Below are 24421 nucleotides of genomic sequence, written 5' to 3'. Positions count from 1 at the left end.
TCACGGGGGCTTCGAGAGAGCAGTTTCAGAAGAGCGACAGGCTGAGAGGACTGGGAAGTGAAGCCAGGGGGCATAGGCAACACATGCAGAAATATCTGGTAATGGGCAGGAAGAAGCAGCGTGAATAGGCTGAGCTAGAGAGAAGACTGAGGGAAGAGACGCATTGGATTTTTTTTTGTTCCTGGAAATAAAACTCCAATTCTGATATAAATATGAAGATTTCATCTAAAAAGTTCCTGTAGTATCTAGAAGGTCTCAGGACTATCACTTTAATATAACAAACAAATGAACAAAACGGACAAAGTTAATTTAAGTCACTTGATAAATTATATTATGCTTAAACACAAAATTTATTTTTGAACTGCAGTGAGGTTAATTTAGGATACACTGACACTTATCTCATGAATGTCAATCAAATTGACAATGTTCACACTTATGTTTCTGTGAATACTTTGTATCAGTACTCTGTTGATGATACATGACAAGTATAATGCTCTTAGTTTAACATTAAGTTAGAATGCATTTTATCTTCCGAATATGCTGGCATGTTTCAGGGGTGTCTGAGTGGCGCAGTTGGTTAGCCACTGACTCTTTTCAGAGTTTCAGCTCAGGTCATGATCTCAGGGTTGTGAGATCAAGCCCCGAGTAGAACTCTGCACTCAGTATGGAGTCTGATTAAGATTCTTTCTCCTTCTCCCTCTGCCACTACCCCCTGTGTGCATGCACGCTCTCTCTTTCAAAGCAAAGAAATAAATCTTTTAAAAAAGAGAATATGCTGGCATGTTTCATAGAAATATAAGAAATATAGAGAGCATCTCTATATGCTATAGAGAAAATATTTTCTCTATAATGGAGAGTTTTGAATGGAACTTCTGAAAATAATAACATTGGGGAGAAAACAAAAGACTACTTCTGTAAATTAAGATCAATAATAGTCATGTTAAATACTAGGGACTAATGAAAAGGAATGCATATGAAAAGACACAATAACTGTTAAGTTATAAACTATCTTAAATAAATCTGTATTTCTCCTGTTTCAGTCTGTAATGAATACAATGATGATGAGATGCTTCAAACTTGATATTGGTTGGATTTAAGCAACTTAAGAAAACAAAGAGTTTGTCATGAACCTCTTTCTCTTAAACATCTGAAGTTTGGTTTTTCTTAAGGCAGTATCCAAGGTCCCCATCTCTCTTCTGAGTACTCTTTCCCTATGTGGCTTCATTCATTCCCAAGGTTCGGTGTATTGTCTACAAACTGATGACTACCATGTCTATATCTGCAGCAAACACTGCTTCTCCAAACTCACAGTCTACTTCCTTTTCCTCCTCGTCTTCCTGCATCTCCTCCTTTATCTTCTCGCAGCTTAATCAAGAAATAATTGGCATGCAGTAAATGGCCCATATTTAAAATGTAAAATTTGCTAAGTTTTTACATACGTATTTGCCCATGAAACCATCACCACAGATAAAATAGTGACTATATTGATCACCCCAAAAGCTTCCTCATACCTTTTCCCCCACCCCCTCACTAGTCCCCAGGTGACCAAAAACCTGTTTTGTCACTGTGTATTGGTTTACATATTATAGAATTTTATATAAATGGAATGATTTGGTATAATGAATGGAATGTTCCTTTAGCATTTAAAAGGTTTCAGGGCTATAGCTTTAAAATGACAAAACACAAACAAAGTTAATTTGAACAGCCATTTGAAATAAGTTTTTCAATCTTTTTTTTTTCATCTGGCCTTTTTTCACTCATCCTGATTACTCTGTGATTCATCCACGTTGCTGCATTTATCCACAGTTCATTCTTTTTTTATTGCTGAGCGGTAGTATTCCATTGTGCTGGTATTCCATTGTATGAATATCCATTCACCTGCTGATGGGTATTTGAGTTGTTTCCAATTTTTAGCTATTACAAATAAAACTGCTATAAATATTTGCATAAGCCTTTGTATGGACATATGTTTTAATTTATCTTGGGTAAATACTGAGGAATGGAATGGCTGGATCACATGGTAGGTATATGTTAAAATTTTGGGGAAGCTTCCAAACTGATTTCTTTCTTTTTTTTTTTTTTTTAAGATTTTATTTATTTATTTGACAGAGACACAGCTAGAGAGGGAACACAAGCAAGGGGAGTGGCAGAAGGAGGGGGAGAAGCAGGCTTCCCGCAGAGCAGGGAGCCCGACGCGGGGCTCCATCCCAGGACTCTGGGATCATGACTTGAGCCGAAGGCAGATGCTTAACCATCTGAGCCACCCAGGTGCCCCCCAAACTGATTTCTAATGTGGTTGCACCATTGTTATTCCAACCGCCAGGGTATGAGAGCTCTAGTTATTCCTCATACTTGTCAACACTTGGTATGGTCAGTTTTTAATTTTAAACAGTGTTTACTGTTAATCTCACTGTACTTTTAATTTGCATATTCCTAATAACATATGATGTTGAGTGTCTTTTCTGTGTTTATTTCCTAAATGTATATCACTTTTGGTAAAGTATCTCTTTAAACCTCTTGCTTATATTTTAATTGGGTTGTATCTTATTGAGATACAAATCCATTACCAGGTATATGATTTGAAAATACTTTTTCTCAGTCTGTGGCTTGTCTTTTTATTCTCTCAACGGCATCTTTCAAAGAAGAGATGTCTTTAATTTTGATAAAGCACAATTGACTGATCTTCTCTTTTCTGTATCACATTTTTGGTGTCATTTTAAAAAAATATTTGCCTAGGGCGCCTGGGTGGCTCAGTTGGTTAAGCGACTGCCTTCGGCTCAGGTCATGATCCTGGAGTCCCAGGATCAAGTCCCGCATCGGGCTCCCTGCTCGGCAGGGAGTCTGCTTCTCCCTCTGACCCTATCCCCTCTGATGTGCTCTCTCTCTCTCATTCTCTCTCTCAAAAAAAAAAAAAAAAAAATTTGCCTAAACCAGAGTCACAACAATTTTCTCCTATATTTGCTTCCAGAAGTATTATAATGCTATGTTCTACATTTAGGCGTAGGGTCCATTTTGATTTTTTTTTTCTTTTGGCATAAGGTATGGATCGAAGTTCATTTTTCTGCATATGGATATCTAGTTTCTACATATGGATGGAACCACTTTTTGAAAGACCATCCTTTCTCAATTGAGATGCCTTTTCATCTTTGTCAAAAAAACCCCAGCTGTCTATCTACGTGTAGGTCTATTTCTGGACTCTATTCTGTTTCATTGATCTATTTATTTTCACGCCAATACCACACTACTTTCATCAATGTAGCATATATCCATATTGAAATCAGATAGTGTTACTCTTACAACATTTTCCCCCCAAGGTTGTTTTGACTTCTCTAGATCTTTTCATTTCCGTATGAATTTTAGAATGACCTCAGTGAAGCTCTGTTTATTTTGCAATTCTCTTTTTTTCTCATTCTTTCATTTTGATAATTCCTACTGGTTGCCATATTGTTCAGTCCACTACACCTTTTCTTCTGCAAAGACTAACCTCCTGTTCATACAATTCAGTATATTTTTCATCACAGACATTGTAGTTTTCATCTCCAGAGGTTTTTGTCTCTCCTTGAGTTTTTGAAAATATGGAAAACAATTCTATAATAATTATTTTAATATTTTTAAATTAATTTTAAAATAATTTAAATTATTTAATATATAATTATATATTATATATAATTATTTTAATATATTTAATATATAATTATATATAATTATTTTAATATTCTTGACTGCTAATTCTGTGTCATTTCTAGGTCAGTTTCATTGATGGGTTTTGATTCATTTTTTTTCCTTATAGTGGGTCAGATTTTCCTAATGCTTTGCATGCCTGGTAATTTTTGAATTGATGCCAGGCATTGTAAATTTTTTTTTTTTTTAGGCATTGTAAATTTTACCTTGTTTATGTTAGATATTTTTTTATACCTATAAATAATTTTGAGCTTTGTTTTGGGATGCATTTATTTGGAAACCATTTGATTCTTTTAAATCTAAAGATTTACTAGGTGGGATCGGAGCAGTGTTTAGGGCAATGATCATTACTATAGCAAGATACTTCTGAGTACTTCCCTAATGCCCCCTAAATCATTAAATGTTCCAGTCTGGCTCTTGTGTACAGGACTATTCCCAGCCCATGTAAACTCTAAGTTAAATTCTCTCTCATCCTTTTCGGGTAGTTCTTTCTCAGTGCTCAGGTAGTTTCTTCAAATGGATATGATGGTCAGTGCTCTACTGAATAAAGGAATTCTCTGTAGATTTCCAGAGTTCTCTCTCAATGAAGCTCTCTTTTCTCCAGTTTTTTTGTCCTGTGAACTCTAGCCTTCTTGATTTTCCTGGACTCTCAGCTCCATTTGCTCCACTCAGGGCATCTACCAGATTTCCCTTCCCTGTGCCACCTTGTGGGAACTCTCTCAAGGATTTAAATGAGATCATCTTAAGACTTACCTCATTTATTTCCTGTGTCTTAGGGATCACTCTCCTGTTGCCTGATATCAAGGGTCTTGAAAACAATTCTTTTATTTATTTGTTAGGTTATTTTGTTGTTCTGACTCTTTTGGTTGGGTGTGGAAGCCTTCTCTAGCTAGCTTTTTGATCTCCCTCCTTGGATGATTCACACAGTTGTCTTAAACTTAATATATCCAAAGGAGAACTCTACCTTCTACAAAAACTCTTCTTTTCCCATCTCAGTATGTGATACCACCAACCGCAAGTTGCTTAAACTTAAAACCTAGAAGTCATTCTTGATTTCTCCTTCTGACCAATACCCAATCTTTCAGCAAGTCATAGATTACACTTCCATAGTATACCTTCAGTCCATTAATTTCTCATCAGCTCTACTCTGTCATTCCAGTTGAGGGTACAGTCCTCTTTCACTGAGATTCTTGTAATAGTCTCCTAACTGATCTCCATATTTCCTCCTTTGCTTCCTCCTTTACCCCACCATAATCATTCATTATATAGCATTGTTAACTTTAAAAACTATAAATGAAGTCAAATCACACTTTTAAAAATTTTTTAAATCCCCATTGTACATAAAATAAAAATCCAAGCTCTTTATAATGTCCTACAAGATACAAAAGATTTGACCAGCTTTACCTTGAACTATTCACATCCTTCTTAACTATGCTCTAGTCACACTAGCCTCTTTACTTTAAGAAAACTCCAAACTCTTTCCTACCTTAGAGCCTTGCCACCATGTGGAATGTTTTCCCCTTAGTTTTGTGGTAATGACTGATGCTCTCTCATTTTTCATGTCTTGACCTAACTAATAATAACTCTACAGACAAACTTCCACTAACTTTTCCATTTAAGTACTTTGTTTTCTACCATCATACCCTGCCTGTTATCTTCATGGAACTTGATCACCTTGCAATTATATTCTGTAATTATTTAGCCATTTATTTAGATATTTCATGTCTGTTTCTACTAGATTGTAAACTTTGGGAGGTCTGAGCCATACCTCTTGGCTCACTGCTGTCTACCCGCTATTTAACATTGCTGTCACAGAGCAGGTATTAAATATTTTGCTGATCAAATGAAGAAAATGATGGAGTTGAAATCACATTTGCTGTGGTTTCCTGATGCTAGAAAAACTATCATTGCTACTTTTTATAAATTACTGAAATCCCACATTTAGAGAATAATCTCTTAAAGAGTACTTCAAAAAAAATTAGACTTTTTAGATTTTCATTTATAAGATCATTTCCTGAGGATTAAAATCAGAGGGTAGAGTAAATACGTGAATACTGTAAATATGTGAATATGAATAGGATATTCAGGGGAGAAAGAATGGGAGAGTGGAAGAAAGGGGCAAAAAAGATTTTGGGACATATAATACAAACACAAATTATGTCATATTTACTCACCCAGGTGAATCGTAATCATTATATTATTTTTTAAAAGATTTTGTTTTAGGGGGAGAGAGAGAGAGAAAGAGAGCAAGCATGAGTGGGGGGAAGGGCAGAGGTATCAAGTGAGAGAGAGAGAATCTCAAGCAGACTCTGCTGAGCATGGAGCCCATCCCAGGGCTTGATCTCATGACCCTGAGATCATGACCTGAACTGAAATCAAGCATTGGATGCTTAACTGACTGAGCTAGCCAGGTGCCCCATTATATTATTTCTATATTTATATCTACTATATGTTCCAGTGGCTGTAGTATATTTAATATTTATATAATAGCTACTATATCTCATTTAATTTTCATAAGCCAGTGAAAAAGTTATCTTTATTATTCCCATATTATAGATGGGAAATGAAGTTCGGAAAGATTATATTATTCCCTCAAAGTCACAAAACTAGTACTTGCCTTCATAGTATGAGCTTTTTATTGCTCAGTCCTACTGCCCGACAACCTGGAGTTCTTGAAGTCTTTTCCAAATATCTACAAAGAATATTCTGGAAAATACAGGGACTATGAAGGACAAGAGACACATCTGAGAGATCAGGTTGTATTCTGTGTATGTTCAAAAGCACTGCTCTCATTCTCCCAACAGAGCTCTCATATTAGAAATGCTATTCTTATGTATAAAAATTGTCAAGATTCTGTTATTTGCCAAATCTTAAGTAGCTAACATTAGCTAATTACTAGTCCCATGCTCCTGTGATATTTAGAATTACTAAAAGCACAGTTATTAAGCTAACATCAGCCTTTGTGCTGATTACTGTTAACTTTTAATATCTGACATTCTGTGTAGACCCTAATTTGTCAAAGTTTATGATCTAAGTTCTTGGCCCTTTCTTCCTTTTAGTACGTACCAGATTGCACTGACTAGATTAGAAGTAACTAGGGTTTAATTTTTATTCGCTCTGAGATAACTTGATGCCCAAGAAGCCTTCAAACAGCTACCAGTGGGGTGGGCTGATCTTACCTCCAAGTTGAGGGTGGTGTCTATGCTATATAAGGGTGTAGTTTCTATTTGCTCTCTTTCCTACCTTACCGCATTGTCCATCATGTTCTAGCTACTGGGTGACTTACTTGAGTTTCTTGTTTTCCCATGAAGTTTCATCCATTCATAAATATTTATGAAGTGAGTACCATGTGCCAGGCATTTAGTGCTAGATATGTGGGTAGTAAACTAAAAGATAAAAATATGTGTTTGTGGTTTATATTCTAGCAGGGAGATAAACATGAATCAAAACAAATAAGGAAATGATGTAGCATGTTAGAGAGTGTTAGAGTTAGAAAATACAGCAGGAAGGGGGAATTCGAGAGCCTGGAGTGGTTTGAGATGGGAAGAATTGCAGTTCTAAATAGGTTAATCAGGGAAGGCCTCACAGAAAAGATGACAAGAGGTAAGGGAAGACTCCATGTAGGCAAGAGCCTTCCTGTCAGGGGAAACAGCATGTGCTCTGAGGTGGGTGCCTGCCAGGAATATGCCAGATGCAGCAAGGAGATCAGAGGGGCTAGAGTAGAGTGAGCAAGCAGAAGGAACTGTAAGGTGAAGTAAACAAAAAACAAACAAAAAAACCACAGAATAATAGATGGTTTAGGCTTTATACAGCAGTGTAAGTACTTTTGCTTTTACTCTTGAAATAAGAGACAATTGGAAGGTTTTCATGAGAGCAGTGATATAAAATGATGAATTTTAAAGGATCATTTTGGCCTCTGTGTTGAAAATAGACTCTAGGGGCCAAGGTTGGAGCAGTGATACCACTTAAGAGGCTATTTTAGTGTTCTGGGCAAGACGAAGGTGGCTTGAGCCTGAAGGCAGCAGAGAAGGTCGTCAAACGCAGTGAGCTTCTGGGTATATTTTGAAGGTGGGGCTGACAAGATTTGCACTAGATTTGATATGGGTCTGAAAGAAAGGGCAAGGCAAGAATGACTCCAAGATTTTTTGTTCTGATCAGCCAGCAAGGTGGATTTGCCATTAACAGAGATAGGAAGACAGAAGAGCAACTCTTGGAGGGGAGGCTCAGGAGTATGGACATGTTAAAGTGGAGATAACTCGCCTGGATGTTTAACAGACATTAAGTGAGCAGTTTTTCAGTCAGAATTTGGAACCAAGGGAGGGGTCCAGCCTGAATAGATTGTATCGAGAGCTGTGAGACTGAATGAGATCACTTAAAAAAAATATATACAGATAGAGAAGGTGCCTTAAGTCCTGAGCTCTGGGGTATTCCAAGTTTGCAAGGTCATCTAAATAGATGAAAGGGAAGATGATTAGTGTTGACATGAAAGCAAGGTGAAGAAAAGAGGAAGGAGTGATCACCATTGTAAAATTTTGCTGATAGAAGACGTGAGAAGAAACTGAACACTAACCGGTGCCTATGGCAATATGGGGGTCCTTGGTGTTCTTAGAAACAGTGGTTTGGGTAAAATGGTCGAGGCAAATGCTTGAGTGAAGTCAGTTTAAGAGAAGATGACAAGAATGTGAATATGGGCCCTTTGATTTTAAACATTAGTGTCATTTAGAAGGTTCTTACTCCTGACAACAATAAAATCCATGCATGCTCTTTTCTGGAGTATTTTGGTTTACCCACCACTTTATAAAGCACAGTTTGAGCTCTCTTTCTGTCTGATCATTATGCATGACCTCCAGCGCTGATTAGCAGTTTTGTCCTTAAGGAAATTCCTATTTTCCCCCAAATTCAGATTATGCAATTTTAAAAAAAGATTTTATTAATTTTAGAGAGAGAGAGAGCATGAGCGGGGGTGGGGGGGATGGAGAGAAAGAATCTCAAGCAGACTCCCTGTTGAGCACTGAACCCAGCCACAGGGCGCCATCCCAGGACCCTGAGATCATGACCTGAGCCGAAATCAAGAGTTGGATGCTTAACCAACTGTGCCACCCAGGTGCCCCTAGCTTATGTGATTTTGGTGTGAATATCACAGAAGGGATGCTATGTTTTTGTACCCTATTACATGATACTGCATAGCCCACTGCTTCATATTATTTATCTCAGTATTGGTGCTATAACTATCTGTTAGTTAAGGTTGTGTTTGTTAGGTTTCTGTGGTGTGAAGTTACTCATTTCCTTTCATAATTTAATCACTATCTGTATGGAGATAATTTGAAACTCATTCTTTATTGAACTCTCTCCCTAGTCTTAGTATTCATTCATGTTTGTTTTTTAAGATTTTATTTGTTTATTTGACAGAGAGAGAGAGCACAAGCAGGGGGAGAGGCAGAGGGAGAAGCAGGTTCCCTGCTGAGCAGGGAGCCCAATGCTGGGCTCAATCCAGGACCCTGGGATCATGACCTGAGCTGAAGGCAGACACTTAACCGACTGAGCCACCCAGGCGCCCCTTGTTGATGTTTCTTTACTGAATTATTACAGTGATTGTTGACAAATGGTGCTTTTCTAATTCCATCATTTATTCTGCCTTTATTAGTTGTAGTCTACCATAAGAAAAATGTTTCTATTTTCCCCATTTAATCATTTATATATTTTTATTAGCTTGAATTCATGGATTCCTATTTTATTCAATGATTTATTATTTACTAATACCATTACTTATTTTGATAACTATTTTGTCCCAGATTTGGCCAGGGGGAGTCTAATCTGGTTTCTGTGTATTTTTAGCATATTCATTTCATTCACTGAGGACTTTCTTACTTTCCGGCACAAGGAGCACATCTTGTACTTTCTCTGCCCTGGCCCCGGAATTAGCTTTTTCTCCAAGCATCTCCGCTTCCTTTCTTAAAGGATGGTATTTAGAAACCAACATCTGGGTATTAGATGTGTTTATTGTTGCTGGAGTGTCAATGCTCCCAGGTTCTCCTAGTTGACAGTGTTAGGGAATATATGCATAGAAAAAAATACATATATCCTTTGTATTTTCATATCTGTCAATGACTACTGAAAACCATGAATTTGCCCTGATACTCCAATTCTATTCCAATACCATGAAGTTCATTTCAGTGTTCCCTCTTTCCATATGGAAATTGTATGTATAGTGAGAAACCTGGCTCGCTATACTAATATGATCTCCCCTGTAAAATCTCCTACCTCCCTATCTCACTACTGCTGCCCCCTGAACAGTAACTTCCTTAACTTCTGCTCAGGCTCCAGCTGTGCTCCAGGCTGGTAACCACCATCTCTCCTTCTTCCTAGTCAACCTCCTAATCCCTGTTGGGCTCTAACATCACAACATTATGCATCGGGCTGGGCCACTACAGTCATATCACTTCCCTGTCAACTCCTACCTCACTAGGAAGGAAGGATGGAGGCAAGGAGAGAAAGATAAAATGTATCCATATATAGAATATATTCCATGACCTTTTAATGAACCATTAACATTCATAATTCTGAGTGTTCTTGAATCTACAAGGACGGCAAATTTAGGAAACTGATGCAATTTTAACTCATGTCAATCATATGATTACGTTTTCCGTAGTAAATTCAGTAAATGTAATCTCATATAGATACATTTATTCCTTTCCAGCTTCAAAGTCTTTTTTCAACTAACTTCATGAAATACTTGTATTTTCATCTTTGTGAGAAAATATTTTGTTCTTTTATCCCAGTCTAGAGTTTCACTCATTTTTCTGATACTTTTGAGTGGTGGTGCTGTTGGAAAGCCATAGCAGTTTCTATATGAAGTATATTATCTGAGAAGACAGTAACATATATCCCTCAATTTTAGTAATTGTGGAAAAAAATGCCACTGTTCCCTCTGGCCACAGTCCAGTCAAAGAAGATTAATGTCTCTGTCCCTTGATAGATCAAAAGCAAGACTTGGGGATCAGTGGCATTTTGGGTATGAACACTTATTTATTATTCTTTGTAATTCCCTCTTTACTGTTATTTCCAAGCATAGGTAATCTATTTGCTTTTTAACAAAATTAACATATGTTAATTCCACACATAATACAACAATGAATCCTATAACTTAGCAGAGAATTTTTTTAAAGACAGGGATATAATTTTAAACATTTTAACTAAATTTATAAATTTGTTTTATTAATGTCATATACAGTCAATATACCACATTATATGGGTTTTTTTTTTTTTTTTTAAGATTTGTCAGAGAGAGGGAGAGAGAGAGAGAGCACAAGCAGGGAGAGTGGCAGGCAGAGGGAGAAGCAGGCTTCTCGCTGAGCAGGGAGCCCGACGCGAAACTCCATCCCAGGACTTTGGGATCATGACCTGACCCAAAGGCGGAGGCTTAAACTGACTGAGTCACCAGGCACCCCTACATTATAGGTTTTACATGCAAACATTTATTAACATCATCTGTGCTATAGAAAAATCAACACAAAAAGGTGAGGAAATAGTTTAAATCATGAATTTAAAAGGAAGAGAGTTCAAGAGAGCTTAGCTTCTATTTGGAAATTAGGTGATGGTGGGAGTCCAGTGAGAATGTCAGTTCACTTGAACAGTATAGAGAAAAGCCACTCTAGGAGATAGGTCAAGGTGGAAGAAATAAAGATTGAAGCTGGTCCAGATACTCCTCAAATTTCAGGTGACAGTTCCGACACCACTTCTTACAGGAAGCCTCACCTGAGCCCCCTGCTGGCCATTGCTTCCTTAGCAGCCTGCTCTCTTTTTGCCATTTCACTCAGTAGATCTTTATTTTGTTTTTCCTGTAAGTATAGGGCAAGGACCATGTCTTGACTCATAAAGCACATCACACAGTGCCTGGCCTATAACAGGTTCTCAGTAAATTAATCTTAGCCTGAAAGCAATAGAATAAGAGTTTGAGAGAGCAACGTGGTCCTATATTCAACTACAATGAAATAACCCAGAGAAACACTTTGTTAATTTCCTACATTAAGATCTTTTAGATACAGTGAAAGGAGAATGAATTGAAATAAAAGTTTCCAAATCAAGCAATGAAATTAAGCAAAACTTGAGACCTTGTCAGTGGTATTATAATAGTGTTGTATGGTGACAGATGGTAGCTACACTTGTGATGAGCATGGTATAACATATAGACCTGTGGAATCACTATGTTGTACACCTGAAACTAATGTAACGTTGTGTGTCAACTGTACTTAAAAAAGAACAACTGAGACACTAATGCTCAATGTTCAGGTTATAGTAAATGTTAAAATGAAGCAGTATACAGAAATGAATGAGAGCACTGTGGAATCAGATCAGGTCAGTTTGAATTCACACTACTTATTAGATCTGTGATCTTGTGTTAAACTTGTATAAACCTCAGTTTCCTCATCTTTAAAATGAAGATCATAATGATCGAATGACAAGATTGTCATTAGGTGTAGATACGTACACAACTTGTATATATAGTAAATTGTCAACAAACTCAAACTGTTCTTACGCCTACCTCCATTTTCTAATCTCTGTTTCTTATTTGGTTTAAGATGATTGAATTTGTACAAGAAAATAAATCTTCCAAAAGGTACTGATAACTACTATACAGAAGCTTTCATATTTTGGACTTCAGAGTAAAAGAGGTGTGAGGTCCCGGAGGAAAAGAACACTGTCTCATCCTCCAGTTTATCTCGTATCTGGTATACACTATGTACTACATATGGAATTTTGTCACCAAATAGACAATAAATATGAAAATATTCACATTTCTTTAACTTCTGGTCTCTTTTTCTGCAAGTGTGCTTTCATATGTAGAAAAATTAAACCCGAATGCAAGAGTGCAATTCCTGATGCAAAACTGAGATTAGTATGAAATTAAAAGTTTGAAGGACTTAAAACTGAAGTACTGAAATAAACTGGGTATGTGGTGGTTGGTAGGTCTGCACTTTCGACATCGTTTGCCAACTCCAGTTTTGATCTGTTAGATAATCATAGTGCAATTACCCTATCTACCATCTAACCTCACTGTCTCGCTGAGTATTAGAGATAGCTCAAGTGTCATTTTTAAAAATTGAAAAACAAATTGATTTTGTATTTCTGCACTGCTACCACCAAGAAGCAGTCCCTCATGCCTTTCATTAGTAGAACTGTGTATATAATTTATACGTAAAGCTATCATAGAGTTATCATCCTAGACAGTATGCCTGGGGATAATGTGGGAATTATGCTCTTTTGTGTAACTGGGAAGGTCTCCAAGATGAGTGCCATTTCTTGTAACAGCAAAATTCTTTTCTCACATGAGCTACATGACAGAGGAGTGTTACACAGCTCACCCATGGATGCTGGCAGCCAAGTGACACCCAAACAGAGTTCTGATTCTGCATTATGTAACTGGAAATCCCTGCAGTGCAATAACTTTTCAATGTGCACAATGATCTAAATTAATGTCTCACTTCTACTCAGGGAGAACTAGGCTGCCAATGATTTCATTTTTTTTCCCCCTCAGTTGAGAGATACAATTTACCTTAGAGAAAATTGTACTGGATGTTCCCATGTGTCTGTTTTGCAGAATGAAGATATGTTCTGGGCTGTCCTTTTTGTTTTTCTGCTTAATCCTTTGATATGTGTGAGCTTTTCAGTGCTATTTGTGTGCTGGGGTGGGTGTACTTCTGCATTCATTAAGTTGGTGTGAGGTACTACGAAGGTGCCATGGCTATTGCGTCTGTTACTTTTACGTCTTAGGTATGGTTGCTTAGTGGCCAAAGTATGGGAGAAACTTTTCCTAAGGCAGCGAGCAGAGAGTCTTCCGGCAGATTCCAAAGATGATGCCATTGGTTATTTTAGAATTATTACTACTGGGTCTGTTTCCTAAGAGGGCCCCTAAAGGGCCTTTCCCTTTCCTGGATGTGTTTGTGTTTCTTTCAGCTTCAATTCAAAGGTATTACTGCTCTTTGATCTCATTTTTCATAAGTGATTGTTTACCCATGGCATTTTCACACTAAGAAGAGTATTTCAATGGAAATTACTTCCTTTGGTTCATCTTCAGTACATGTTTTACAGTTTCACCAAAGGGAGATGATACTGATTATTTAGAAATGGGCATTTTGATGGTTCCTTCATTGAATTCAAATGTGTGTAAAAACCCTTTTACCCACCATTAACCTCTACTTGGATTCTCTGGAAGATTTCAAAAGAAAAATGTCTTTACATGAAAAACGTGACTGTGCAATCGGAGAAGAACGTATGTTTTCTGGAAAACCAAGCTCTTCCTTTATCACTCGTAAACACATCGAGCTCAGCTGCCCTAATCTAAGCTTTCACATTCTCTTTCTTGAACCCCAGCAACAGTCATGTAACTGGTTTCTCCACAGCTGTTCTGACCCCCTCTAAACTGTTCACACACAGAATTCAGAGTGGAGCCTGTCAACCGCTTCCTCTCCTCAAAACCAACCACATACCCAGGCTTAAAATTCCTCAGTGGTTTTCCTTTGTTTCTTATCCTGGCTTTCATGGTGCCGCTCAGTCCCCAGCCTCATGCCATCTGCTCCACGCTTCTCCTTCTCTGAGGGCTAGTCTTTCCCTGCCTCCCTTCAGGCCCACAAGGAGCCAAGTTCCCTCCTACCCATACCCAGATCCTTAAATTTGCAGCGCAGTAGCTTACACTTCTGATCCTGTTAACTCTACTCTTCCTTCTGATATTAACTCAAATTTCATTTCCTAGGGGAAGCTTTCCCCATTGATGTAATTTGTTCCTTTCCCTTTAATGTCATATGCCCACAAGCACTAGATTTTTCTCCTCTATAGGACGTTTTACAGTTATATGTTTATATTCATTATGTGGAGTGATTTGGACTAATATCCATCTTTCTTAAGACAGGAAGACAGGGATTATTTTTGATTGACTTTGTATCCCACCACCAAATACAGTGCCTGGCATGTGAAAGGGGGCTCCAGAAATACTTTTTTTTTTTTTTTTTTTAATGAATGAAGAAACAAAGCCACATGGCAAGAATTTGGAATAAGCCTTTACTAAGTCTGTTGTGATGGTTTAAGGCTAGAAAATATGGCTATTACGCTATTAAAGTGTGTTAGAGCTTTTCTTGGTGAGTTGATTTTGGTTATCAAGTTTACCAGCTGCATTGGAAAACAGGATCACTTAGATTTCATCTGCAAAGACTTTACAGGGCAAGTGCCCCAACTCATGAAAGAAGATGAATCTGCGGTGCGTTCTTACCTCCTTGGTGTTTACAAATTGAGTTTGAAAAGTGGTCAGCGTGTCTGAAATGCCTATGGGAGGAAATATATAATCATATTGTAACAAAAAACGTTTATTGAGTTATTACTAGGTGTCAGACAGTGTGCTAAACTGTAAACCTTTGATAACTCATTTATATTCATAAGTCTTCCAAGACTTTGGTAGTACTACTGTTATCTGCTTTTCACAAGTGAAGAAACTGAAACATGTTGAGTAACATACCCACAGTCACAGAACTAGGTGGATTTGAGAGGTGTGTAGGATTCAAAGACCCAACTCCTATACTGCCTAATTAAAAATAACATATCTGTGTGTTTTGTTGAGCAAGTAGAAGAGGAACATTTTGTGTTTTGCCTAAGAAGTAGGAGTAGGAGATGAAAACTAAAGAAAAATCTTTAAGAATAAGTGCAGTGCCTGGGATGAAAGTTCAACTTTAAGAATAAGTAAGTGACTCAGTCAGTTAAGCATTCAACTCTTGGTTTCGGCTCAGGTCGTGATCTTGGGGTCATGAGGTCCAGCCCCGAGTTGGGCTTTGTGCTTGGTGAGGAGTCTGCTTAAGATTCTCTCTCTCCCTCTGCCCTTCCCCACTGCCCTCTCTTTCTCAAATAAATAAATGAATCTTTAAAAAAAAAAGTGAGTGCAGATGTTTTTTGCTCCTCTCCCAATATAAATATCATCTGTGTTTGTTATATTTTAAAAAACATAATGAAATAAAAATTAAAATGATAACCTATTTTATTCTGTCTACTCACTTTTAACATTTTTGGTATTGTTTGAATCTATACACTACAATCTTAATATTGTCCTTGGCATTAAAATTCAGGTATTATTAACAATAATAATATGATACCTTACATTTATGTGCCATTTTGCAGTTTATTAGGTATTTTCATTTACATGCTGAATTTAATTCTCCCAAATACTGCCTAAAATAGGAGTCATCTCCATTTTAAAGACATGAAGGTGAGGATCCTGCTCTCAGGCATAGAGCAGATGGCTAGATCAGGGCTGGACTCCCCATCTTCTGACCCCAAGATCAGTGCATAGGCCTCATTATCACAAGGCCTCTCGGTTACCCCCAAATCAGAGGATAATCTGCTTCTGTGACACATATTTCCATCAACGGGACCTGCGTGCTATTCAGCATACACTGAAATACTTTGCTGCATTGTGTTCTGTTTTGTTTCATCTCTCGGTAAAATTTAGGTAAAGATCATTAGACACGGTTTCTTTTATGAAAAAGAGAAAAACTGGAATGTTTTATTTTTTTATCAAAAAAGTTTAACCTGTCAAGTTAGACACACACATGCATTTACTTTATATATACTTTATACATAAGTGTTAGTCATTACTTTATAAGACTGCAAGGGAAGTATGATTAGCAACATTTTCCTTACACCTCATTAGTATCATGATTTCTAGTAAAAAAAATGGTCTCAGACTGAACTTGACACTATTTTCTTACTGTTAGCTGCTGGGAATCACAATAAATACAAAATGTTTAAAATATGGTAAAACAATTAAAATGGCATTTTTATGATAGGCCCTATTATCCTGGCACAAATGATGAAATTTTCAATGCAATAATTATTGTGTCCCATTTTTTGAAAGTCTGTTTTTGCAAAGCTTCCTTTTTAATCTTGCTCTGTTTACACCAAACAATTCAAAATTTCTTCAGTGTAACATTAGCACAGGAAATTAGTGACAACAGGGTAGCCTGCCTGACCTTAAGACCTCCAAAGATTTTACTTTGAAGGCCTTAGAGGGTGCAGTGAAATTTTACCAGCATATACCGCAGTGCAGGCCAGATAAACTCAGAAGAGACTTCTTCAAGGTTGTATTTTTTTTCTTATTTGAATAGCCCAAACTATAATATGATTTAGATTTCCCATCAAGTTTTGATTCTTTTCTATAGTGTATTATATGGATATGTTACCATATTGCCTCCCATGGTGGCTGGGAAGATGGGAATTTTACCAGTAGGCAGAAATAGAATAAAGAAACAATTCAATATTCTTTCATTCAAGCATCGCTAGATGTAAATTGACAAGGTCAGCCAGGAGTTGTATTGGTAGTTACAGTTGGTTATCTGAAATCAAAATGACAGGACACAGTGTTCTTAAGTTCTGAGCTGAAGGCTCAAATGTTGCAATCAATGTGTGTTTCATTTTGCAAAATAGTGCAGTTCCTTTTTAACAGTTTTGACCTTTATAAAGAAATTTCAGGAGAGACCAAGAAAAAAAGCAAATAAAATAAAATAAAAGCATGTTGTTGGACTCCTTCCTTAGCTGAAGAGTAAAACTTTATTATATATCTTACTTTCCACAACTGTGGAAAGCCTTTGCTGTGTGGGGAAGGAGAAAACCCAGAGTCTAAGAAGACACGAGGTGTGTCAGAGCAGTGAACACAAGCTCAGAAAACCTGGCATGGAGTCCTAGGCCTGCCACATACCAGCCTTGAAACCGGCCCTTCCCCCGCTGTACAGTTCATGGTCCCCAGCCTACCGAATTCCCAGAGTTATGATAGGGCCACGAGGTTCTGTAACGGAGAGTTCTGTGAAGCCTTATGCCAGTGTCAGGTGGTATCTCCATCATTTTTATTCTTTACACAAATTAACAATTCTTTTTTCTCGTTTCCTAACATTAGAGTTGATGATTTCTCAGTTGCAAAGTGAATGTCTCAGGAAGTGCAGATCTGGAAAAACCAGATAACTGCACATACGTTTGGTCAGATCAGCAATGTGTTAACAGTATATGTACTTCATTGCCGTCTTTGTTTTTACTACCAGCCCTTTGTAGTGCTTTAGGTAGCAGAGTTTTTGAGAATGGATATCCCTATTACCCTGCTGAGGGTCAAGGTTAAGCTTTATCTAGGATGGTGGCGATTAGTTATTGACCGTGGCTGGTTTCCTCATCCTGTCTCTCAGAAACTGTCAGCAGTATTTATGATTTTGCTGATCCTCAAGCATGGACACCCAAATGCCTTGTGGTGGTCTGATTCTGCCATGTTGCTATCATTATTAACATAAAATGTGGGGGCGCCTGGGTGGCTCCGTCTGTTAAGTGTCTGCCTTCGGCTCAGGTCATGATCCCAGGGTCCTGGGATCGAGCCCCGTGTCGGGCTCCCTGCTCAGTGGGGAGGCTGCTTCTCCCTCTCCCTCTGCTGCTCCCCCTGCTTGTGTTCTCTCATGCTCCCTCTCTCAAATAAATAAATAAAATCAAACAGAATGTGGTGTGTTTTCTAACTTCTTTTGAGTTAGGAAACATAGAAGCCAGTGTCATTGAGGGCTGATAGTGGTGGTGAAATAAGCCAGTAACAAGAGGCATCTAGATATTTTGCTACCTTTTTGCTGTTAAAGCTCAGTTGGCATCATAGCTGAGAATACCCTTGGTCTACATTTCTTACCTAATCCACACAGGGATCAAGAAGACTCCTTTCATTCTTTTTGTTTTTTAAAGACTGATATTTTTTTTAGTACTCAGTACATTCAAATGATTAAAAAATCAGAAGGTATACAAAAACACATGAAAAGTCATTCTTGGCTTCTCACAGCTACAGCTCTGAGAGAGAAGAAAGCCAAAGCCAGGATGTTAGCTGTATCAGTAAATGGGAAGGGTTGAAGGCGTTCCTATGTTGTCCGTCGTTCCTATGTTCCCACCTACATCCTTAATTCACACACATCTTTTCCTGCCGTGGACACGAACAAGGTAACCCTGCCACGGGTTTTTTGTGCATATTTACAGCGATAATAATAATATATATTGTTGTTCTTAAGCACAAAAGTATCTTAACATAATACACATGGTTTGGCACCCTTATTTTTACTTAATAACTTAGGCTTACTTTTTTGGCAATACTCCTGTGATTCTGTGTACGAAACTATTCCTTTGAAGGGTTAGGTTTCAGGATATACTTCTGTAATTTTTTGTAGTCCTCCTCAATGAACTCGGGAAAAGTGAGGTAACTGGTTCTTCCAGAAATTGAGCAAAAAAGTGAAAACAGGCATTCTGTTTTAAGGTTGGGTCCTCCTAGTAGGTGGTGTTTGAGTCTCTTGGGTACCCATTAAATATCTTTCCTATTTTCTAAAGAAAACAATAATGGATGAATTTGTATCTCCTCTAATTCATCACAATGTAGGTGTAATGATCTGACATTCAAAAAAAAAAAAAAAATCAGAAAGATCTAGTCAAATGTACCTTTAAGATAGATGTAAGAAAAGTCCTGGGCAAAATTGATGTTCCTCACAGAGCTTGAATACCTAGCAATTGCCTGCCTTTCTCTGTTCTCTGTAAGTATGTGTTCCATGAAGAGAAATCCTAAGGTTTTTCTGTGTTGGTCCTAATGTATCCAGCACATTAGCACATGTTTTCAGCAAAGTTTGGAATAGCTTCCTTTCACGAAGGACAGAAAGTGAAAGTTTGAATACAATTTATAAAATTCAGAATTTATAATCTTAACATTAAAAGCATATTATAAGTTAATATTTTTACAATATTTAATCTGCTGGAAAAAAATCACATACTGGTCATGAATAGTGTTTCAGATGGTTTTTAGTTATGTAAATTATTTCTCTCCTGACTATAATTACATGATGGACTGGTTTCTAGGGTATCATATACTTAATGTGAGTTTCTAAAAATGCTTTAATCATATAATTGCTAGCTTATCAAGTAGAAAATATAGGTCTGAGAACACTATCATTATGTCATTATTCTCCACAAAAGACTGTGAAACACGCTGAAGAGGCCATTATGAGGCAAATAACAGTTTTCTGTGGTGTCTAAATTTGCAAGGATTAAAAAAAAAAAGAAAAAGAACAGCAAAGAAAATGCCTAAAGGTAAAGAATTTAAAACCTAGCCAGGCAATTTATCTTGTGTCTCTATCTGTGAAAAATCAGGGCAGACAAAGGAAGAGAATAGGTAACACTTGGAATGGTGAAGCTAGTAGGTTATCTAACTCCATGAGTGACACTAATATTTAATAATTGATTCACTAAATTCCACATAGAAAGTCTAAAGACAATAAAATAAACCTGAGGCTTACTGTTTGCATTAGAATCCAGTTGCACTGTTCTTGTGCTTGTTCTTACTGGGTGTGCTGTGGTCAAGTATGATTGCAATAGATATTGATTTATATTCACTTGGCTTATACCCAGTAGGAACCCAGAAACATTATGTGGAATGGCTAAATGGTTAAATTCAAATCTAATTTTACAGAACTTGAAGTTTAAAAAAAAAATTCTTTTTTTGACTCAATGGGTACCATGGGTCAGAAAATCTATTTTCAGCAAAATCTACTCCATTTGTGGGTTTGGTATGAGAAGATAAGACCCCTAAAAAGTCCCTCTCTTTCTGTCAATGTATCTTTGTTACACACACACACACACACACACACACGGAGACGTATAGATCTATACATTTCCCTGCTCTCCCGTTTAAAATGGTGACAGCTACATCTGTCACAGAGAAGAAAACCAAAGCCAGGATGTTAGCTGTATGGGTAAATGGGAAGGGTTGAAGGGGTTCCTATGTTGTAACCTCAAAGTCCGGTAGTTATTCTGTTATTGTTGATTCTGCTGTTGAATCTGGTTCATGATTAATATAACCAGCTGATTTGTATTTTCATGCAATAAAATCAGTTTTTTCTCCCCTAAAGTCATGGTTTAAAAAGCGTTGTTAAAGCACTGACACATTTTGCTATTGAATCCTTTGCTTTCCCGTTGCCTGTTAAAAAGCAACTAAAACTAATATTTTTTAAAAATGATGAGTTTTAAAAGAGTGTAGTTTGCTGACCTGATGGAAAATGGATTCACTCCTAATCACTCAGGTCTCTCAAGGAAACCTGAAACTTGATGGGTTAGTTCTGTTGGTGACTTTTATGCTTATGCCTGCGACAGGCTAGAGCAGCGCTTGAGTCAGAATGTGCCAACCCAGAATGTGTCAGAACGCGTGGGTTTGAATCCTGGCTCTGCCACTTACCTTTCCGTGACTTTGACTGACTTACTTGGCCTCTCTGTGTTTCAGTTTCCCCATTTGTAGAATGGAGATGGTGATATTAAGTACGTCATAAAAGATTAAAGGCCGTTCTCCATGCAGCCCTTTTAACTCAGTGGGGCATGTAATTCACACTCAGTGAATGTTAGTCCTTGGTTTTCTTCCTGATAACCCTCCTGTTCTCTTTCTTCCTCCTGTACCTTCTTCACAAGTCATTGCCCTTTTCAACAAAACAGTCAGTACTCAAAATATAACCAGAATTTGTTTAAAAAGTGTCGTTGCCACTCGGGGGCGCCTGGGTGGCTCTGTTGGTTAAGCATCTGACTCTTGGTTTCGGCTCAGGTCACAGTCTTGGGGTCATGAGATGGAGCCCCATCTTGGGCTCTGTGCTGAGCTGAGTGTGGAGCCTGCTTGACATTCTCTCTCCCCCTGCTCATGTGCTTGCACACACACTCTCTCTCAAAAATAAATAAAATTAAAAAAAAAAAGTGTCCGTGCCACTTAGTAGCTGGGCAATCTTAAGACATTTCACTTAATTTCTGAGGGTAACTTTTCTCATTTGTAGGATTCTGTTTTCTTGAGAGGATCAAATGACATGTTAAATGTGAAAATGCTTTCAAAGCTGCAAATCAGTAGAGATTATAGTTAGAGGTGTGAACTATAGAAAGGTAAAGATACTGTCCTTATTTATTTTTTTGAGAAGTAATTTTTTTCTTTTTAAACAGATCTTTATTTTGGAAAACTGGAAAATCCATAAAATCAAGAAGAAGAAAAAAGGCCTATATTTCTTCCACTCAAAGAGAGATATTGGTAACTTCTTAGTGTTGTGCATTTTATTATATTATTTAAGTTATACCATAGAAATATAATTTGGTATTATGTCTTACTTCAATTTTTGCATATTGCTAGTGTACCAGCATTAAGATTTAATTGAAGCCTTGTTTCTTTAAGTCACTACCGTCAATTTCTTTGTATAGTATATATACATACTGTATATGTGCAATGCAAGTTTTTTCCTGTTTTATTTGTATGTTTTGTATGCCTTGTAGAGTAATATATGCATGGCTTTTGTGTTGCACTTTGGGAGGTGAAAAATTTTAGATGATAAAAATTTTCATAAGAAGCCATATTTGGCTTTAATTTAATCACCAAATCAAGTACCTTTTTACTCCACTGCATTATAAACAATCAAAATGTTCTGCCCTTAGGTGTATTTGTCTATATGCCTTAATTGCAGCAAAATTTGTTATGAAAATTTGAGGTTGAGGAGGGGAAGTTGATGAAACCCTCAGCTTTAAGAATGCAGAAATTTGAAACACCCATGGACTAACAATCTGAAACCAATAATCAATAAAGCTAATTTGTAAACTGATACTGATTTTGAATCTATAGGCAGTCAAAATGGGTGTGGATGCACATGCTTTGAAATAATTTTAAGTTGGTTAAATCACAGTTATCAAAACATCATATCATTGACAACTATTTAAGGACAACTCTTTTTAAAAAAACCTAAGTTGTGGTATAATTTTTGCCAGCCACTCTACTCCATTATCAACTAACCACATAATACTATATGAGAACTTAGGGAAAAAATGAGAAAAAAACCCTGGGCAATGTTTGATAAGGTACAAGAACAAAATACAAACAAAAACAAAAACAAAAACACCCCACAAAAAACAAAAACCTGACCCACCCAAAAACAAAACCTCAAAGAAGCAGAATAATAGACAATTAAAAACCAAAACCAAAACGAAAAACAACCCCCCACAGGTTAAAAGAGGCGCTTAGTGAAAAGGAAAGCTGTGAGACCAGATTCAAGGCAGCAGCATCCACAGACATGCCTATTAGTGGAGTTGAGCCAGAACTTGAATTTGGATGGTTCAGATGAGCTTACTATGAATTCATTTAGTTTTTTTCATTTGCGAAATACCAATTGCTATGTGCTAGAACATCTGCTAAGACATTGAGATTTAAAAATAGAAGACAAAGTCTCTGCCCTCCAGATCACGGTGCAGTGTTGAAGACAGATCCATACACAAATAATTAAAATGTAACATGGCAAAGGCGGTGATGGTGTTAAGCCCAGGTTATTACAACGCCCAAGGGAGAGAAAGTGTAGGCACATGCAGCAGGGTGGGGGAGTTTAGTTTCAGGGAGGGATTCCTGGGGAGGTGACGTTGCGTTGTCTGACTGTGAGGAGTTAGGCACTGTGGAGGGTGAACGACCTATAAACCAAGGCCTGGAAGGGACAGACCATCTCTTGTTAGTTCTGTATTGTTGATGCAGAGTCTGCGGTGGGAAGACTGGAGTGGTAGGCCGGGAGTAGACTGCAGAAGAGCATGGTAGCTATGTGAAAATGCTGGGACTTTATTCTGAAGGGGAAGGGGAAAAGCATTTGAGTTTTAAACCTGCAACTTACATGTCAGGTTATCCTGCTGTCTCTGTTGAGGATGGAATTGAGTGAAATGATGCGTAAAACAGAGAGAACTCTTATTTTCTAGGACAATCTAGAAGCTCCTCATAGAAGATCTTCAGAAAATTAAGGGAAGAGTCTAAAATTGGCCCTGTCCTTTTTGCATGATGATTTTGCTCTTCTCTGTGGATAGAGAAGCTTATGGAGCATGGGGTGGGGAGGAAAGTAATGAGACTTTCCTCCCAGCCTTTACCTACAATCAGGGAAAAATGGACTCTGTGCTCCGTGGGGACCACGTGGGTGAAAAGGCTTAACAATTATTCCTGGAGAATGGCTCCCTCAGAGGCTAAATCTTGATTTGGGGAACTTACTTAGAGGTCACTAATTTCATTGATTTGGTAGTCCAGTTTTTACTCTTTATCAGATGTCATTTATGTTTCTTTTTAAAAAAGATTTTATTTATTTATTTTAGAGATAGTGCAAGTAGGGGGAGGGGGAGAGAGAGAATCTCAAGCAGGCTCCACGCTCAGTCTGACAGAGGACTCGATCTCATGACCCTGAGATCATGACCTGAGTTGAAACCAAGAGTCAGACACTCAACCGACTGAGCCACCCAGACACCCCTGTCATTTATATTTCTAACATTCATATTGAAGAGCTAGAAAGGATAAATGTACAGAGTGGTAAAATTAAGGTAGAAGAGTCTAAGATAAACTTTTTTTTACTGACCATAAGAATTGTAAGCTATCCTATGGCCAAAAAAAAAATAAGTAATTGCCTAAGAGCAAGTATAAATCTTATTACTAACAGTGTTTTTCATTATGAACAAACCAATTTACAGAAGCCTTAAATTACATGAGATAAACATCTAAAGTTCTGCAGTTTTCTCATGACCCATTTCAATGGTAATACCAAAATATTCCCCAACTCTCTTTCTTTCTCCCCATCATTCCTCTGGTTTTGTGCTGGCACAAAATCTTCTACACGTGTTGGAGAAGCTATTTTGTCAGTGGTTGGTGACTGGCTTTAAAAAAGAAAGAAATGATTGA

General features: G+C 37.5%; 1 long non-coding RNA gene across 3 annotated transcripts in view; it reads left to right on the top strand.

Moving 5' to 3' along the window:
• Nucleotides 1-24421, top strand: part of LOC148164691 (uncharacterized) — a 231956-nt gene that overhangs the window by 7337 nt on the left and 200198 nt on the right. For all 3 annotated transcript variants that reach the window (XR_015767859.1, XR_015767860.1, XR_015767861.1), the window contains exon 2: nt 21685-21769. This is a non-coding gene — a long non-coding RNA (uncharacterized LOC148164691). The remainder of the gene's footprint in view (nt 1-21684; nt 21770-24421) is intronic.

This window comes from Eumetopias jubatus, unplaced genomic scaffold, assembly GCF_037043125.1.
Source record: "Eumetopias jubatus isolate StellerSeaLion01/CBP00866 unplaced genomic scaffold, mEumJub1_p1.0 scaffold_3, whole genome shotgun sequence".
NCBI classification, from domain to species: domain Eukaryota; kingdom Metazoa; phylum Chordata; class Mammalia; order Carnivora; family Otariidae; genus Eumetopias; species Eumetopias jubatus.
The sequence above is the reverse complement of the archived record's forward strand: the minus strand, read 5'-3'. Positions and strand labels throughout refer to the sequence as shown.